Source organism: Cornus florida, unplaced genomic scaffold, assembly GCF_030987335.1.
Source record: "Cornus florida cultivar Cherokee Brave unplaced genomic scaffold, ASM3098733v1 CherokeeBrave_3.0.0_Hap2_Chr01, whole genome shotgun sequence".
Lineage (NCBI taxonomy): Eukaryota > Viridiplantae > Streptophyta > Magnoliopsida > Cornales > Cornaceae > Cornus > Cornus florida.
Window position 1 is genome coordinate 32229344 of NW_026775571.1, and position 4978 is coordinate 32234321.

At 32.3% G+C, this 4978-nt stretch overlaps 1 pseudogene; it reads left to right on the forward strand.

The window, feature by feature from the left end:
* The first annotated feature begins 4545 nt into the window (after nucleotides 1-4545).
* On the forward strand, nucleotides 4546-4649 carry LOC132284581 (small nucleolar RNA snoR100; annotated as a pseudogene).
* The last annotated feature ends 329 nt before the right edge of the window (nucleotides 4650-4978 follow it).

Below are 4978 nucleotides of genomic sequence, written 5' to 3' on the forward strand. Positions count from 1 at the left end.
GTGTCTTAGAGGTGTGTTGTGCCTTGGGAGACCGTTGACTTGTTGCTTCCGCATCTGAATCCGCTATCGGGTCAATCTTCGGTTCATCACTGTAGTACCGGGTTGAATCAAAACCCGGGTCGTTACATAAAGAGAGAGAGATGACAGTCTATGCGAATGTGGGACGTCAGTGTTGGTGTTGGCGACCAGCCTATAGTTGACGGTGACAAAAGTTGCCGTCCCAGACAACCCATGAAATCGCTGGAACCCAACAATGTTAACATAGAGTGACCAAAATGTTAGATTGGTCATATTAGATTTTGTCCTCTTTGGTCATTCCATAAATGTAATTTTGTTTTAAATAATATGAAAATTGTGTATATAAGGGTAATTTGGATAATGTATTACTTTAATATGTCTGGTGGTATGTATTTGCACATTTTTTTCAAATTGATCAATGGTGTTTTGTACACAAGAGGGGTTGATATATATGTGTGCACTGTAGGGATAGTATCACATGGGTGTGTTTTACTCTAAATTGTGATCGAGCTTATTCTCTTCTCTTACATCCAATTGATGAACAAAAATAGGGAATGACACAATCTTCTTTAGGTATGTCGATCTCATCCATCTCTCCCTCCTAGCCAAATTGTTTCTTTCCTACCGAACAAACATTATTGAAAAATATTTATTATCGAAACAAAACTCCATTGTGTTATGAATTTGATGTCCTAGATTAAAAAAATTGTTTTTTTAAAAAATGAAATTTAAATATGTTATAACTGTTCTAACAAAGAATTTTCCTTTTTGAAAATTAATTTTCTTATTTTTTTGCATAATGGACAAAGTTAAAATATAAACTATATACTAATTAAATACATTGTTTATACAAAATAATTAAACTTAGAAGTCTAATAGATAATAATTAAAATTTTCAAACATTAAATCTTTATTGTGTCGTACTCGTGTCCCATGTCTGTGCTTTATATATATATAGTTGATGAGAGATGATTTCATAAGAACTACTCCCTCTTTCTCAAAATAGATGTTCCTTTTACAAAGTTGTGACTCACAAAGGTATCGTACTAGTGTCAACATGTTCATGTCCATGCTTCATATTCAAAGTTTCTCTAAAAAATATCAGTGAGTCATAGTTTTTCAAAAGATACATATATTTTTGGGATAGTGAGAGTAATTTTCAAAAATAATTAATAAAACAAAAATCCTAAAAAACTGGACATCACCATAGTAAAAATAAATAATTAAATTTAAGTTGGGGTATTAGTTTTAACTTTCTCAAAAGAATTAAAATATATATATATATATATATATATATATATATATATATATTTTTTTTTTTTTGACCTTTTAGGGGCGGTGAGGTGTGTCTGCCCAAAATATTTACCCAATTTTTTTGCGGGTAATTTTAGCGCCAAACATTTTGGTGGCACGTGAATTAAGTGTGAGATTTAACTTTACTTCTTTCTCAACACAAATCATATATGCCCAGCCTTCTGTCAAGCTTTCAACGAAAGAGAAATCCAGTAACTGGGTCAGTAGAGTGGAAGAAGAGAAGAGGGAAACCAACACAAGAAAGGGAGGAAAGCTCACAACGTATGGTTCACTGGTTCGGAGGCTAGGTAATACAGAAAAAAGAAGCTAAGGACGCCCCAATCTTTCACTCGATCGATCTGTTCTCTCCCTCTCAAGATGAAGACGATGCCCTAGTTTATCATCATCAGATTGTAGGCTCAATTACCAGGTCTTTCTTTCTCTCTATATTTCTCTTGCTATACACACACACACACACACACATATATATATAAAAGGAAGATATTTCTCTTGCTATATATACGTCCACTAGGCAAAATTATGAATCTAGTGTGTATCAGAAGAGGAGGGAAATAGTAGCTCCTAAGCAAGAAAAGGCATGCGGGTTCAGACCGTTCGGAGGCTCTAACGAACTCCTTGACCATAGACCTCCCTCCTAGATGCAAAGTCAAAAGATAAACATCCGAATCGCCCATGCCCGTTTGTGATTTCTGGAATTGGCTTTGGCCTTCCTAAGGAGGAGATCTTGGATCCCTTCTATCTCTCCAAACTCTAAACTGAAAGTATATATAGAATCCTTTTGAAGCTTAACTAGAAGCCAAGCGCCCAAATCCCTTGACTTATAGTCAACAAGCCCGTTCCAGACCTTAATGACCCTTATTTTGACTATATGCTATTTCTTTGCTGAAGTTGGTGAGATCGCACTACAACTTATTATTTTCGGGGGCCTCTTCCGCACCCTTCCCTGTGGCAACTATTATAAGAAGGTGGAGGTCGTACGAAAAAGGGCTGATTTTTAATTCATTATGTAATACCTATTATATTAACGATGCATTACACATGTATATATATATATATATATATATATAATGGGATTGTTAGGCAGATAAGTATTTTAATTTTAAATTGTCGCCTCATAATAAAAAGGTTTCTATATAGGAAGAGATTTAGCCAGAGAAGGAAGTTCGTGATTAATCAGGAAGGGAGTGGAATTTGAAGGGAGATCTTTTGGAGGAGATACAACCTGTGAAGAAGTAACAGGCAAGTAGATCTCTACTATATTTTAATTTCCATTGTTTAAGATATTATAGGCTAATTACATATATTACCAAAGATAGATATTAGTAAATTATTTGTGATAACAATTATAGGTGAATATGCTGATACGGTTATACTTGCTAATATCTTGTTATTAATTGTTATAGTTATATATGGTATCATGACAGATAGAACTGAGGTGTGAGTGATAATGGATATATATATATATATATAGTTGTTCAAATTATTTCCTTATTGCATATGGTTAGATTTAACTCACACATACATGAGCATAATTGTACCCAGTGTGTGGAGTCAGTCGCAAGGGAATTGTGATTTGGACAATGACATCATCCTTAGTAAATTAGAGTTCTATTTGATTGGTACCTTCCTGTATTTATCTAAGCATTTATATGCATATAGGTGCTTATATTATATATAATGGAATTAATTAAATTAGATGAGAATGGGTTAGTTGATGATTACATGCATCTCAACTTGTGAAATTGTGGAATGTGGGAGTTAGGCTGAGTATAATTTGTGTTCAAACATAGACCAGTTATATGTTATTTAGCATATGTAACATTTAAAACTATGCATTCATGTACATTCTTTTGTTTAATCCTTCATTGGTAGTGCCAAAATTTGCTATTTCATCCTTGCTTTATAATGGAAACAAAAATTCTTGTATTGCGCTTATTAATCTTTATCACAAATTAAGCCCGTCTCCAATGTGAAAAAATAATTCATACATCATATCACATAACCATACATAAGAACATAACATGTATATCTTAAAGAGAATAACCAAAATTCATTATGTTACTTCTCATTAAATCAAAAACATAAAGTCAAGTACCATGTCTACAGCCATCCATCTAATATAATAAAGTTAATGAGAAATAAAAAACTAAACCACTAACTTCAAAGGAAGCCATTATCTTTTGCAAAATAAGAACATAACCATCAATTTTAAACATATATTAGCCTCAACTCGTCCATACAAAATCTTGGCAGCAAAAATCGATCATCCAATCATAATCTGTCCAAAAAAAATAATAATAATAATGAAGAAAGAAAGAAAACAAGTTATTACATTTAGTTTTATCACATTCATGAAAAAATTAATCAACCTTAAAGAAGTAGGCGAAAAGAAAAAGGTGAAGGAGACACATTCAAGGTTAGTGCAATCTATTAGATTCTCTGAACATAGAAGGGTTAATTGAATGAGCTAATCCTTTGTATGGAAACACATTCAAGGTGTACAATCTATTTGGTTTTGGGTCAATGACTAACTTATTTCCTCCTACCTATCAACAAGCTAGTGCCCAGCGGTATTATACTCCTACTTCCCAAAGAGAAGTTAGGGGTTCAAGCCTTAGTGGAGGCATGCGTGTATGAGTACCAACTAAGAAAAGAAAAAAATTATCCTCCTACCTTATTCTAATATTTCATATAATATCTACTTCAATGTTTAGTGAGTGCTCTTTCAAGTTTTTATGATTTGGATCCTTGAGATCAGTTACACGAAAAGATGCGTGCCCTTGTTTGATTTACTTTAAAATAAAAAAAAAAATTAATATATATATTTGCAAGTCTTAAATATGAAAATGTAGTGATGACTAAGAAGCAATGGGAACATTAATTAATATAAAAGAAAGAAAATATAACTCTGTTGAATTGCAATGTTCAACTTCGTTGCCAAGAATGCAGTAATAAAAATTTTATACACAGTTACTAGAATGCAACAATAAAAATCAAGCAACCCAACCCATCATTAATCAAAATTAATCAAAGCAGCCCACCATTATCAGCCATGCATATCAGCATATTAATCTATGTTACTCATGGTTATTACAAATGGTTCTTAGACATGATTAAAAGTAATGCCCAAAGACTTAAAAAAGGTCAAATGTGTTATGTTACTACTACAACTTTCTATGGAGGACCTATTGTAATAGTAAAGAGACAAACATTATTTGAAGGAAGCATTTTAATGGGCAAAGAGAATGAAGGTTCATCATGGGCTCCCTCTGATGTCTCTAGGCTTTGATTTCGAGGCCTGGATTAGACCCACATCTTAAATTATTTTTCAAACATTTTACTTATCAAAGAAAAAGAAAAAAGACAAACATTTTCCAGAATCAGAATTCGAAACCAAGATATATCATTGATTTTGAAATTGAAATCAACTAAATTCAAGAAGATATTGAGAAATTCTATTGAAAAATCAAACACATAAAATAATTTAAAAACAAGAAAAAGATCTATGAAATTAATTATATGTAGCAAATTACCTGAATTCAACAACCCATAAGCTAGTTTGCATGAACCAATCTGAATTGATTAAAAATCAGAACCTAGTTTGCTATTTGAAGGAAAAAAGGAAAGTAATTGGATGTTGCTTGCT